We start from the raw sequence: 15,771 nt of genomic DNA on the forward strand, positions 1-15,771 counted from the left end.
CTCCTGTCATGAGGGCATATTCAAATTACACCTCTATCTCCCACTCTGTAACCACTTCCTCACACAAGTGAAGGAAACCCAGAAAAATGTTCGTCCTGAGCTCCAAACCATGTGTTGAGTCAGAAAGCTGGGACCAGACAGAACATAACCTATAGCAAATCCCACTGGGTAAGTGTAATGGGGATGTGAAAACCCTCAGGGTTCATCACTTCGCTTCATCCATCTACTTCTACCCTGCCCAAGGCAAACACAACTAAGAGTCAGTGATATTACGAGCATAAGTAGGGACATTTCCAGGCTCAGATGTCAGGAATATTAAATTCCAAATCCTCGGCAAGTGAGGCATATAATCTTTATAAGTGGAATCATAATGGATCTTTACAAAGTTCTGACTCTGGGTCTATGTCCATTCAGGATAAGGGGCATAATACTGACTCTACATAAAAAAAAAACAGGAATTATTTATTACATACTATAGAACTTGTTTGTCAATTCACTGAGATATTCATTGCTGAAAGATCCCTGTATTGTTATTTGTCTTTCTGATTTAACTAGACAAAGAATACAGGATCAGAATAGCTCTGTTAACGCTATTACCTTACGAGGTGACTGACAGTATTCAAAAGATGTGGTTATATTCAACAATTTCACCCTCCAATAAGTGGATGATGGTATTAAACATGGCATATTTCTTACATAACAACCAAAAAAATTGAGTCAACAAATGTACTTTAATTAATTTGAATAACAAAGCTACCTTAATTTCAAAATTAATAGCATATACAATTAACTCAACATACATACACAATTAACTCAAGTCAGTGTTTTGTATATTATTTTATATAATTGCTTTTAAAAAAAAGTATAAATGTAATTTTAAACAACTTCTAAGAATTCTAGGGGGCTCTTGCTTGGATGGACTTGATATACTTCTCTCTCTCCCTGTAGGACACACAGACAAGTTTTCTTACCCTGTGAATCCTCCATAAATATATTTTTTTGATGGTAAACATTGGAAGATAATAGGGAAATCAGGAAAAAAAACCCCAAACCCACACACAAAAACAAACTCCTCAATGTATAGTACAGAAAACCTCAAAGCAGTACTAATTTTCATAAAGATAGAAGCAATGATCAATTATTTTCTTGAAGAATAGGATCTGGAAGTTCATGAGTATGAAACACCAAGGATTCTGCTTTATGAGGAGCTGGCCCAGGCATCACAACTGTAACAGGTTTGCCCGGGAAGATACCCTGGCCCAGAGCAGTCATTCCCTCTGGCATGCATGGACCAGAGGCAAGGGCAACAGAGAGCTAAGTTCAGCTATTGTGAGAAGTAAAAGTCTTGCACACACAGAGCCAAGAAAGGAGTTGCTGAAAATCAAAAAGTCTGAGCGAAGTTTTGTAGGATTCCCTTCTGGTAACCTACACAGTATTGGCTGAAAAGGCTCTCATGCAGCAAGAGATCGCATTAGGGATAAGTGTCAGACTGGTCTTCTGGTTCGACAGCATCTCACAAGGCAGATGATATGGCCTGTGACAGGAGGAGCATTTCTTTCCCCCGGTCTCTTCACACACAAAATCACACCTTTTCCAGCCAAAGAAGCTTTATTAGGCAGGCTGTGTCTGGAAGAAAAAGCCTGGCTGGTTTTACAGGAATGAAAGCCAGAAGTGACCCAGGGGAACATACAGCCAAGTCAGCACAGGGGGCTGCGCTTCCCGAAACAGGGCAATAAGCTAAGCCACTGACAATTCCTGCAGAAACCTTCAGAACCAACAGACCAACACAGGACCACCAGCATACAAACCCTCAGGGCAATCTGAACTTCCATTTGCTTTCATCAAGGCCAAAAATATCAGTGAAGGACTATTTTTTCCTGGTTGGCTTTTCCTTCTGTTACTGCCTAGCAAGCAGTCTTGAAACTAATGTTATTTATTGAGGAACTTAACTTCAGTGTGTGTGAGATGCATCCTAGTCTTTTCTCCACTTCTGTGAATAGAATAAGACAAGAAACCATGTATGGTGATATGTTATAGTAATTTACAAAAGCAGATCATCTCACAGCCTGCACTGTCGGTAGCACTGTCATCACACCCGCCTTCCAGCAGACTGTATCTCAGCTGGAAATATTTGGAAAAGAGTTAGGTGGAAGGTGAAGGCAGAAAGCTCAAGAAAAACTCATGCTGTGTTTATATCATCTCAGTTTTCTCTCCCAATAAATGGCAGTATGAGATACTTAAATTTTTGTTCAGCAAACAAATCACCTTAATTGAACAGGGTTTTCATTTGAAAACAAGCTGTGGAACTTAAGGCTGAAGTCCTCCAGAGAAAATGGCCCTATGATTTATATCAGTGCTCTAAGAACTAGAAGTGATTTGCAAGGTTGCACATGAATAATTCAGGGTGAGAACAGCACAGGGTGAAACCATTGAAAGAAGGTAAAGGAAGTCCCCTTAATACTGGTACCTATAGAAGGAAGAACTTTAATTTGAATTATTTACCAGCTACTGCAGAACCACCTCAGATCAACAAGTGTTTCAAGTCCTGGGACAGCTCTGATACCACCAATTCCATGACAACCCTTCCTCCCTCAAGAGGCATTAAAGGCTATGAACATACAAAGCAATAGGGTAATACATGAAATGCTATGTAAACTCTAACATGCAGCATCAAGATTATTGACCTGAAGCTTGTATGCAAATCCTAATCCAGTTCAGGGGACACCAACAGAAATTGGCTTATGTTAACCTATTTAAAAACCAATCAAACACAAACACAGACTGGGACAATTTCCAGTAGCACTACAGAAAGGCTCTAGATTCAAGCATAATTTCAGCATTACTATGTTGGACTACATTTTCCCACTCCAAGTAAATTTATTAAAAAAAAAAAATCAAGTGTCAGATATTTTGGCAGGAAGTATGAGCACTAGGGCAAATTAAATGAGTGGACTAGAGAGGTCAGTGAATTGTAATAGCCTATGAAGCCTTTCATTTTTGGGTGTTTGGTTGAAACTCAGCTAAGGTGGGTTATTAGTGAGGGGAAGTCTTTATCATCCAACCGCTTTTTGAAGACTGTTCTGTGGGAAGAAGGGTACTGGTGGCTCCATTCAGAGTTCCAGTCAGCAGCTGTCTAATCAATCACAATCCATCCTGATCAGCTCACTGTCAAAGCAACATAGGAGAGAGCAGATATACACCTTGTTTAAACAGTGGTTGTTATTAGTTTATCTTGTCTTAAGAAGTGGTGTAATTTGAAAGAAAAAAACACCCAAAGAGTTCATGTGCAATACCTGGGGTCCTAAATCAAGCATAAGAGTGACCCAGCTCATTTATATTCTTTGGGTGTTGTTTGCACACTCCTCCCATGTGCCAGGATAGGGATCTGAATCTAGACCATGCTTTTCTGAGGGACCCACAAGATCAGTGAATTTTTAAAATGGATTTATTGGTCTAACAGCCACTGACTTCTCTCTGCAATGTTGTAGAAATTACGAACAGTTTTCCTTTGAGGGGTCTGACTACAGCTACAGTGGGATTCAACTTGGAAACATTTTCTTTAAAACTAAAAATTGCATGACGACATTCAAAACGGATTTCCAACCACTGACACTGCAGTATCACACTGCTTCAGTGACATCTCTTTCTAACCTAGTACAGCGATCTCAGTACAATTTTTTATTTTAATTGTGACTATTTACTATAGTAAAGAGCTCCCCTCAGATCAGGAGGGGATCTAGGGGAGAGTCTGATGCAACTTCTTTTGTTTGTCCTCTGACTAACCAGAAGAGCTCGTTTCTTGAGCCCCTTGATAAAGAAGAATCCCTAAACTCACTATAAAGCCCAACTTTTATGAACTAGAATAATAACTGATTCATCATTGTTTTATTTGCATTTTACATCCATGTAGATTCCAATAAATTAGTGGTGGTGTGTAACTCTGCAGTCAAGGTGACTGAAATGACAAGTCAGATCTAAGAAATCTAATAGAAACATACTACCAGGGCTCCCAGTGATCTACTGCATCATTTTACCTGTCCCATCGCATCTCAGTATGATGCATAGCAATGTGACCAAAGTATATTCACATGAGGTTAACAATCAAGCTGATTATCTACCACTCTCCACCCAAATCCCTTAGAAAAAAAGTTATTTGGAATTTGTGTGTGTGTTTCAGCTGAGTAGTATTTTTTTTTTGAAATACAGTTACAATGCAGTTATTTTAACCAGAACACATTTGTATAATTATGCTGTACCTTCAGTAAACAAATCAAAGTTATCATTCCTTTAAGGAAAGGATTGGGTTTGAATGAGTCTGAAACAGTGCTATTCTCTGCTGAATAACTTCTAAATAATGTCACATTTTGGCCAGCCACTCTAAATGAGCACCTGGCCAGTCCTAACACCTTTACACAGCTACCAGCTGTAGGGTTTCTAGGTTGCAACTGTTCTTGTTTATCAAGAGGTGACATGAGTGAAGACAAACCACTAAGCTTGCCAATTGCTCCAGTTATGCTGGAAACTATTTAGCAGGACTGTTGACACGGTAAGCAAAACATTCGCTCTCTCTGAGCACTGGAGAAGGTATTTCTTGCTAGGCTATAGGGTTTCACATGAATCTAAGCAGATGACCACAGAAATCAAACATCCCTTTTCAGATTTTTTTTCCCCTGCATGGAAGCAAACAAGTTAGATCCCTTAAGTGGCCTATGGACTGGTATCATTTGATATTGCAATATTACAAGGCCAGATACAGCCTGGTCTGATGGTGACAGAGAAGGAAATCAGTAAGAGCTACATCACTACATGGATATTGCTTTTGCACAAAAATGTGTGCTTAGGGAAAGCATGACACACTTGTGCTCTTTTTTGTTCCCAATAAGGACATGACCAGCAAGTAAATTGTGCAGAACAAGATTATTCTCACCAAACACAGCTACAGACTTCCAAAGAGCTGATCGGTACTTTTGCCACATTCGGAAACCTCATGCAGTCATCCCAGTGAAAGAAGTGAGGCCATTCTTCTCCTCAGCATGAAATGTGTAAGCAGGGTAGGTGGGACTAAATACTGCTCATATTGTCTCTTGGATTTCCATACATAGCAAGTTGGGGCATTTTTATTCCAAGTTCCATTAACTGAAGATGTATTGGAAAGGTTCTGCTTTTTTTTTTTAATTCCTAGAGTCAACACACAGAACAGGATGTCACGCACCCTCTGCACTGCCTTTTCATGCTGTTGTCTATTGAAACCTGCTTAGACTAACAGAAGGTCATAGTCTGCACAGCCACCTCCTGAGGGATGAGCTGAATGCAGGGAAGAGCAGATCAGAGAAAGAATGAGAGCAGAGAATCCCCAAACAACTTGAATTTGATTTTTTCTTTTTCCGCAAATATTGTTTTATTGTCTAATAGGAACCTAGTGAGGCAGCCCACTCAATTCATTCCCCACTGATCATTTGCAGATTATATATTTTAATAGGAGGCAGACACTGCATCTGGAACTAGTCAAGTAGTCTGAACATTTTCTTGAATCTGTCATATAACAGTCAAAGCTAAATCAACATGCATTTGTGTGTTGCCCTCCTTGGGGAGGCTGGAGGAGTGGAGGCAGAGTATCTATCAAAGGGAACAGGAAAAAATAAAAGCACAGTCTCCAATAGAATTAGTTACTGTCTATTGGCAAGCTGAAGGGAATGGCAAATGTTGCAAGTCCTCCTCTGTGAAAAACTTCCAGTTTACACTGATTCCTCATGTGATTGCATTACAAAACCTGTGCCAGAGAGGGAAAGGAAGACAATAGCTGGCTTTGCCTTTGTGCAAGTTGGGGGCAGAGTGGATGAAGACCTAGCTCCGATTCTTCCAAACCCATAAATCCTCAAATGCTTTAAATATCTGGATCTCAAACATAGGCCTGAGACCACAGAGGAAGTTTGGGTGAAGCCTAGAAAGTTCGGCTGCATTCCCAGACTCCTCCATCAGTGCTAGACCCACTGGATGCAGTTTGCAGGAGCTGCTCAAAATAAGAAACACAGAAACATGCCTGGCCACTACTACTGCAGAGCTGCTATCGGTGGGAGACACAGCCATAACTATCAGTCTGCTTGGGATCTCCTCCTCATGGGTACATCAGCTGTACCTGCAGTAACAGGCACACCAGGCACCCACACCAGGATGGTGATATGCCTGGCCTCTTCCACATTAACTGAAGGATGTAGCCTGTTCCCCACATCTTACTTCGGCAGAGCTATTTGAACAGATGGACCCTTGCTGCAAAGTGTAGAATGGAGGCTCAGCTGATGTGACAGGGACACTTTAACATGAAAAAGTCATGTTTTGGGGCACATGTAGAGAAACAATATTTTTTTTTCCCTGTTGCATTATTTAGCAGCTGTTTTCATGCACTTGTTTATCTTTCAGCTTGACTCTCTTCTGCATACCGGCATCCCACAAGGCAGTACAATGCTATTGCAGTGCACCATCATCTCTGCTCCCATTTAATGGTCCATGTGCTAGGTGCAACTAGGCAACAAGTCACCTAGCCTTAGAGTCCTAAAAATACTGTTGTTTCATTGCCAGAAAAGTGCTTTGAATAACACTAGTGGTGAGGGACAGCTGTTCCACAAAGAATAAAAGTGCATCAAACCTAATTAGCTCACTTAAACATTGGGTAGCTTTTTGGAAAAAAAAAAACAAAAACAAAAATTCCTGTTTCAATGAAAAGATTTACGACTATTTTCTGTGTGTGAGCTGAGCATCAAAGGCCCCAAAACACTTTCACGTCAATTGGTCTTCTATGCTGCCTTAAAATAACATTCTGTGAAGTAGGCAGGCAATGTAAGGAGACAGCATCAAAGTCAGTGTGTTATAGTATTAAAGCCAGGTAACAGTAACAGATTGTTGAATATGTAATTGCTACACTTCCAAAGAATACATATCGAGAAATGTGATCTTCCAAATAGGCAGCATTTCATGTATGCTAAGTGGGATTACTTTTGGCAAGATATACTTGAGTACAGGTCCACTTCTATAACCATTATTCACAAGCACAGTTCAGTTAATATGATAGGAGGGAAATAAAATCCTCATTAGCTGGAATGACACAGCCTCTGTAATGGTTATACTTTCTGAGGCTTCCTCTGGGTTTTCTTAAAGTCCTATGCGAGCTTGCCTGTGGCTGTGTTAATTAGCAAGGAAGACGAGATTGGAAACAACAATAAAAATTCATACTCAAATCTCTCACATGCTAGGTTGGGTACACCTATACCTGCCCAAGAATATCCAAATGCATGCACACCTAAGGGCTGGAGTCAGGTGTAGTTTAAAGTAAAAATTACGCTTCTTTAATTGATCTCTTATAGCAGCAGTGAATGGAGCAAACATGGGATTTAACCCCAAACACAAGAGTCTTCGTAGTCTGATTATACAGCTCCTTCAACAGTGCAGGTAGGCAAAGCTGTGAATCTAACCCTTAAGAACATGGAGAATTCAGCAATAAAGTTACAAATATTGAGCAGTGTTTTCTAAAGAGAGAACAGCAACTACTAAAGCAGCTTTTAACACCCATTGGAAAGCTATTTGATACAGAGAGATAGCCACCTTCCTTCCCTAATTCCTGCAATGAACAGTGTGAGATGACATTATCCAGCCTACTGAGCAGAGTTTTCCCCAGTGGCCAGGGCTCATTTTGGCTCAGATAGGCCTGGGGAGATTTTATTCGAGTTGTCGTTTCAGAAGCATCTGCCAAATGCAACGATCTGAGCTTCAGGACTCATTCAAGCACAGTATAGTGACAAAGAAAAAACCAGGGCAAATCTACAATTTATTGCATGTTTTCACTCTCCACAAGTGAGTCAGTGAAAGACAGTATTTGGCTGTATAAAGCCATGGTATCAATCTAAGGTTATTATACAATTCAGTCAGCAACATCCCCAAAAACAACTCAGACACAACAAATCCTTGTGGACTAGCATACAGCAATGAAAAATATTTATCATCTGATATCCAGACAGGTCAGAAACTACGTAAGTCAAGACGGTAAAACACAATAATGTAAACTTGAGCTTTTAAATCTCTATATAGCAGAGTTACTTCAGAAGTTTTTAATCAGAAATAAGTTCTGTTCAAAATGACATTTTAAAGCAGCCCTTCTTCCTCTTAAAACTAAGCATTCATAAGATTCTTGTCCATGGGGAAACAAACATGTTTTCCCAAACAGACCCTGTGTTTTATTTATTTAATTTCTTTTCTTTATTTCTTAAGGCAACGATGCATCACTTTTATTTTAATGAATCTATGATTCTTTGGCTAATATTGAGAGTTCAAAAAAAGTGGTCTCTTTTCTAAACGCTAGAGAAACCAGCGGCTTCTGCTGTAGTCAACTATCTGAGAGCACTGCAGAATTTTACACAAAAATCAGTCCAGGATCATTGAGAACTTGCAGGCAGTTAAAGTACTTAACCTTATCTACTCATTGAATGAATAATAACAATAGAGGTGAGCTCTTGATCACTGCCCAACAATCAGCAATATATTTCTTGGGGGGAAGTAAAAAATAGTAAATTCCAGAATTAAGGTTTTTTGCAATCACCACTTTCCAAGTAACTGTGTAAAATCTACATATAGTAAGAGATTCATGGTTAAAAAAAAAAAAAGGAGGTAATTATTTTTTTTTCTTTGCCAGTTAATGCCACAATCACAGGAAGAAAAACACCACTGAGAAGCACCACCCTCTGAACACCTACAATCCTAATATAGATTTGGCATCCAGCTATTTCACACACCACTATTAGTATTCTTATTTATTTCACAACAGTGCTCTGGAGACTGAAAATCCCCTCCTGCTGTACTACAGCAATCAGGAGTTGCTGAAGCATTTAAGCTAACAGGCTTCAGGTTCAGAGGAGCAGAAGCTGACTGATGGGTATTTCCAGTGAGGCAGTCCTCACTTTGGGATCTTGCTCCTCTCCTAAATGAAATATCATAGAATCACAGAATAGTTTGGGTTGGAAGGGACCTTAAAGATCATTTAGTTCCAATCCCCCTGCCATGGGTGGGGACACCTTCCACTAGACCAGGATGTTCAAAGCCTCATCCAGCCTGGGATGGATCCTTCACACTGGACTTCAGAATAGGTCTAAAATTTAGTGAGACAAGTTTATTCTGGAGTTTCTCTAAGAATGGTGATGAGGCAAGAACCAGTGCTAGACTGGATGACAGGTATGAATATTAAACATTTGTCCATGCTTGCAAGGCTCTTTCAAGATACTAAGTTCACTACTACTACTACCCTATCTATAAGAAGTATATTTGCTATTCTAGTTGCAAGCAGGTTTAAGATTTGACCTCTAGATGGTAACATGTGCATCCTTGCCAACCACTGTACGTGACAGACTGTGGTTAAGTCCTCTCACTGCAATGAGGTCTCATCACATCTCATCTTTAATGACTGGGATAACTCCCATAGGTGATACATTGCTACACATATTCTAATGCATTTTACTCGTGGCTCAACTTTCTGAATGGTTTATGCAAATGCCTACCTTCACCATAATAAAATCCAAATATGCATATCATTAAAATCCCTATAGAAAGGGCATTTTCAACATCACTGTAAGAAGAATCACACTCAAATCATGCTGTAAAACATAATGAAAGCTTCATCTGCACATCAGCACAAGTGCAATAGTGATGATCACAGCTCTGTATATCATCATTCACCAGTGGCCCTTGCATATAGGGCTGAAGCACAGGGCTTCTTTTCTCTATACAGCCATTGCACTTCAGCCTCCTCAGCTGTTCCATACTGTCATCTATGCTGATATGTCCCAGACTCCTATCCTTCCGCAAGGCTCTTCCTTCCTCTCTCAAAGGTCATACAGAACCATCAAGCAGCTATTACATACAGTAAAAGATTATTACTTTACCAGCTTTGTTACACAGTCCTTCCATTTGTCTTTCTAGCTTCCAATGCATATTGGACAGCCATTGTGCAACTAAAAAATTATTCACTTTATTTGCCTAGGCAAAAGCTCCACGGGAGGGGGTGAAGTTTCTTACAGTGACTAGAAAAATAGTTTACCAGAGTCTGCAGCAAGCAAAAATGTAATTTTGCATCGTTGTATGACCCCGTTGCTACTCAAAGCCCCAGTTTTTCCCAACCATTCCTAATTTTGTTATGAATTTCAGATTGACCAAATCCAGCTTTATGACATAATAGAGGAATGCTGTGTTTATTTAGTAGACTTAAAAGACTGATGGAAAGGGAAAGAATAGTTATCACTGGAGATCCCCAGCAACAAAAATCCATTAACAATGTCCTATGCTTTTATTTCAGTATTAAGGATAGTAGACATCACTACAGGAGCCCTGATGGTCAATCCATCATCTTCAACCTGTCAGCTACCCATACTTGGCATCTGAAAGAAATTAACTGCTGTAGACAGCAGTATGCTACTCTGTGCTGCAGGAGGTAATCACATAGATCTTCTCATATTGGAGGTTCCGGGCAAATGACAAGACTATGCAAGAGCTTTCTCATTCACCCCAGGTCTGCAATGCAACTTTAATATTAAGAAGTTAATTCAACGGCTGCTCATCAAAAGAAACTGCTTCAGAAGAAATACCTCTCAGTTGCTCAGTATGCATTAAAGAATAGGTTTGCAACAAGACTTGTGATGGGACAACCTAACAAGAGACCCAGGAGTACTTTTACTAGGTAAACACCTTCAACTGATGTTTCAGAATGCTTATCTTGCCCACCTGCCCCTTCTGTGTTGTCTGCCACAGAAGTCAAGGGCAAAGCATGTGGCAAGCACAGTTTGGAGGACCTTGGTTGGTCAAACTTGTTTTAAAGTGAGAAACCAAGACACCAAATCATAATGAAAGTGAGACCTGTCATTCCTCCATATTTAAGATTTGGAGGAGGTGATTACAATATGTGTTATTTTTATTATAGATGAAAGACCACCACTTTGAGTGGTCTGCAGTAAAGTAGACTTTACAGGTGAACAGACTGTCATAAAATCTGAGACTATTTCTAGAAAACTAAAATGAAAGGCAACTCCATGTTTTTTGGTGTATAGTGGTGGTTTTTTTTTTTTTTCTTCTCTTAACAGCCAAAACTATGGCAATATTTTCTTTCAGTAGGCCCAAGGGAGCAGTCTTGTGATCTAGGTGAAGTTAAAATGACACTGCTGGGAAAAATTACACCTTAGTAATACAGGTCTTACTAAATTACCTTTAACAGAGTTACTGAAGTTATATAGGAGAAACTTAAAGGTAAAGGATAAAAAGAGCTACAAGAAAAAGAAGACCCCAAACCTCTGTATGCCAGACTCATACCACTCTTGACAAAGCCATTTAAAGAAATCAAATCTAATTTCTTTCTGAAGCCTATACTTTGGTAAAGGAGCACAAAGCCACAGATTTAGTTTTCTCCTTTGTATTACGGTATTATATACATCGTCTCTGATACACTTACTTTTTGTGGTTTGAAGAGAGGTCAGAAGATAGAAAGGATTTTGATAGCCTGAAAGACAAATTTTTCTCAGGGATATCCCACATGCACAGTTCCTACTGGAGCCTATTGAACTGCTTTTCACTTAATGAAGTCAGATAAGGCATCAAATGGCAGCATTGTTTGGCAAGTAACCCATAAAGGCTTGGTATGTAGACAATGGTCCTGAGAACATACACACATATACATTCTCAACCCTCCATCTTATATCAGCCAGCACTGTGCGAAAATTATGTTCTATACATTTGTAAGGGACTGCTGAACTTCAAAACACAATCCCTAGTGACATGCACATGTAAAACTCCCACAGCAGCAAAAAATTAAATCCCCCTGTATTTAGATACATTTACATTTTTTACTGTATTTTATAAGAACTTGGGTTTTACCCTTAAAAAAAAAAAAAAAAAGACAAAACTTACCCAGTTTCTATTTCAGATTTGGTTTGGTCTTCAGTTGGAGTGAGTGCCTCAATAAGGGGACAGGGTAGGATTTTGAGCCCTCAAAGCTCAGAGTTCCCATGAATTCTGTTCTGTTGCAGGACTTTCATGTTGGGATGGGATAAACTCAACACTAACAACTCCTACAATTGAAGAATTGCTCTAGAGTTAGGTAATAAAGGAAGCCTCACCCAAAGATGCAAATGGTAATTCCTTTTGGGAATGTCTGTTGTAGACCTCTAGAATCATCTCTACTCAGTGGGAAAAACTGGGACTTCCAGAACTACAGTCAGATAACTTCTTTTAGATAGCCACCCTAAAACGAGATGTCCATGCCTGCCCTCTCAGTGGCGTCTGCAGTACTCCCATCTGAACATCTACATTCTCTTCTGTAGAAGACTTTATGTCACAGAGCAAACCATGTGATTCTGCCTTGGATTCATTTAAAGGAGCAGCTTCGTTATCACCTGCATGCAACACATGATGTTGGGAAGATGCTTTAATTTGAAGAGATGTTCAAAGGCTTTCTGGAAAGAGGCTGTCTCTGCTAGTTTTTTTGGTGGGATAACAGAGTAAAGGTAATGTATTCAGGTACTCAGTGGGGCAGTAGTAAGGTCAGTAATTGATCTCAGTTCTCCTGAAATCCACTACTCCTTCTATTAGCTCTCACGCCTCTTCAGGAGTATGCAGTTTATCTAGTTAAGAACTTTAAATGAGTCACTGACCTCTCATATCAAGACCCTGGGGATTTTAAGGCAGCAGAACCAGATGGTATTCCCATGATTAACAGAAATATCTGGTTACCAAGTACCCACTTTTAAAGCAAACATAAGGAATATTCCCTCAGTCTTGGCAAGACCTACACTTACCTACAGTGCCTTCCACCTGAGTCCCAAAGACACTCCCCCCATCACACAAATTACACCATGCCACATGCTTTCACATTTTAATTATACTGTGAAACCAACTACAACTGATTTAGCAGCACCTAGGTCAAGAAGATATATGCCTTCAGCTACCTGCAGCCAGCAAATAGTCCTTGGATCTTCAGCAGCAAATCTCACAGGTCAGGGTATTTTCCACACTGCCCTCCCACAAGTCAGAGCTAAATTGAAGTACACCATCTATTATTATCTCTTGCTTTACCTCAGACCATGCAGAATTAAGTTGAAGATAAACTGACCTTTAGGAGAAAAAAAAAAAAAGAAAAAAACCCAAAAAGTAGAACCAATGTTTCTTTGGCATTTTGTTCTTCAAAATGTACCTGCCCTTGATCTTTTTACAACCTATGAGATCACTATCTCCAAACAGGTTCCTTCAAGTAGGTATTAGCTAGAAAAATATTACACATAGTACTTCAATACCTAGCTTTTTTGATATAAATGGCCATTGAATAACATCTTTCATTCATTTAATGAAGTCTTTTCTACTGTTCATGTTTCCTAGACTGGCCTAGAGACCATGACGCGTTATCAGGCCTTTCACAGGCAACTGCGGATCTGTCACACCCATATTTTCTTGGGTGCAACATTCATCTAAATATTCTCACTGTTGACTCTGAAATCTTCATTTAAACTTGACTTCTCTTTGTACACATATTTTGTTATAGTTTTACAGCATCAACACAGAGCAGGACTGAAAAATGCCTGTAACATCGTGGATGTTTCCATTCATTTTCTGTGTGTACCAATCTATGGAATTGTTTATATAAATATCCATTCATATGTACACAGATATGAAAAACTTCCTATTTTACAGGTTATATATTACAAAATAAAACTTATGCATCTGACTTTCATAGGGTGATCCATATAAAAATAGTAATAGGAAGAACTCATACAGTTGTGAATTTACACTCCTTCAGGGAGCCTTTCCAGAAAATATGAGTGGTCAGAACACAGAAGAAAGAGAGCCCAACCCAGTCCAGTAACAATAGGAAACATTTTGAATCATTTAAGCTCCTTAATTTTCATTAGTATCTTCTGTTAGCTTAGTTATGTCTTGTAGTAGACTAGGAACAAACTGCTACATGATTGGCTGCAGCTGGGTAACAGCTTAGGAAGCTGCTGCCACTTCTTGCATGCTCCCAGTTCATGACCCAGTGAGACCCAGTATCTGTCTGGATGCATACAGATTCAAGGGGGTACTGCACTGAACCTCTGGGGCAGCCTGCAATGATTCAGTGCTTCCCATCCAGTCCACAACCCGTGCACTTGTGCTGTCTTTCCATAGAAACCAGAGTTAATTAAAATAGTTAATCATAGGACTTATAATGGATGGACAATCAGGTGGGTATGGAGTTTAATAAAAATCTGACAGATGCACATGGACAACAGACTTTCCATCTTAAAGCAGAGTATCCTAAGGATGTCCACACTAAGGCATCAGGCATGGTCGCAGTCTTGACATCTTGCCAGTTATACATAAGAACCTCAGGTTCTAGAGCAAAACCACCTAGTGGCACTCAAAACCACATTAAACTCTCCTGAAAGCCAGCCAGATGGATGAACAGCTCCTACAAAATTTGCAAATCTCATCGTGAACACTCCTCTGCCTTCTGAAGAACCCAAGGACTTGTCCGTGTGCCCATCTGCACCATTTTAACCATGCGTTATGCGTTTACAGGGCAGACCAGTAATGAGTTTTCTCACAGTTACTTAAAACCATAAATATTGCATTACTGCATGGGAGAGAACAGCAAATGGAAAGGAGATGGCTGACTGTTTAGCGCACTGGCATCCTTAAGCCCTTCTGTAGTGAGTAAATAAAACTTGTGAGCAGCACATGCACAGGGAAACAACCATCAAACAAATTCCAGATTGATCAGTATCCAGGGTGCACTGCAGGATGAAGAGAAAGACATGGCCCTGTCCAAAAATGTGTCACTGTGAGGGTGGTAACCATTTGTGTTAGCAGAACTCTTGGAAAGTTAGCTGAATTCTGGCCAACTCTAGAAACCTGCTGGTCAATGTGCATGATACAGAACTCCTCAAGTTTACATCTGCCTTCAGAGCAATGTGAAATGTGCTCCAGATTATTTAGGGATAAAAAAACTTATTGCCTTTTTTTTTTTTTTCCCCCCAGAAAGCAGAGGAAACCTGTCTATCCACTCTGCTATCAACTTTCTATTCTCCCTCAATAGGGATTATTGAAGTATTTACACATGAAGTGGGTTGCATACATTTTCCAAGTTGTCTATTAATGAAAACAATGCATGAAAATATCAGATGACTACTTCAGAATTAGGGAGTTACCACTATCTATATATTTATGGTGTATACAGTGGCATCCCAGGTACAATCTTATTCAATACTTCATTTGTAATATTACTTCCTGCGAGGAAAAGGAAAAACAAGTACACAAGGGACTTGTTTCATGCTGCAGAGGACAAAAGTGTTTAACTGCTGTGCATCTTTTGAGCAAAAATAACACTGCCCTTCCCTACCACTCAGAAGTTGCACACTTTTCATCAATAGTTTAGTTGCACTTGGAAACAGTGACTAGGAGAAAGTATCTGTGATTAGCATCTTTAATGGTGATCTATTTGCCCTGATTTGGCTTTCACCCTTCTAAAGTGTACCAACTGCACAATACAAGTGAAGTGAAATACTAAAACCAGCCTGCATGAGAGGACTGAAACAACCAGCTGAGTAAGGACAGAAGCATTCACCTAGACTCCAAGTTCAAGAAGATACCACAATTCTACAGGAGAGTTTTTCTGTAAATCAGGCACAAGATATAGGAGAACTACTGCAGCAAAGCAGTACCTGAAACAAAGAGACACCAACATGAGAGACAGGATCATCAAAAAATTCTAGT

Source organism: Eurypyga helias, unplaced genomic scaffold (genome assembly GCF_000690775.1).
Source record: "Eurypyga helias isolate BGI_N326 unplaced genomic scaffold, ASM69077v1 scaffold9565, whole genome shotgun sequence".
In the NCBI taxonomy this organism is placed as follows: Eukaryota; Metazoa; Chordata; class Aves; order Eurypygiformes; family Eurypygidae; genus Eurypyga; species Eurypyga helias.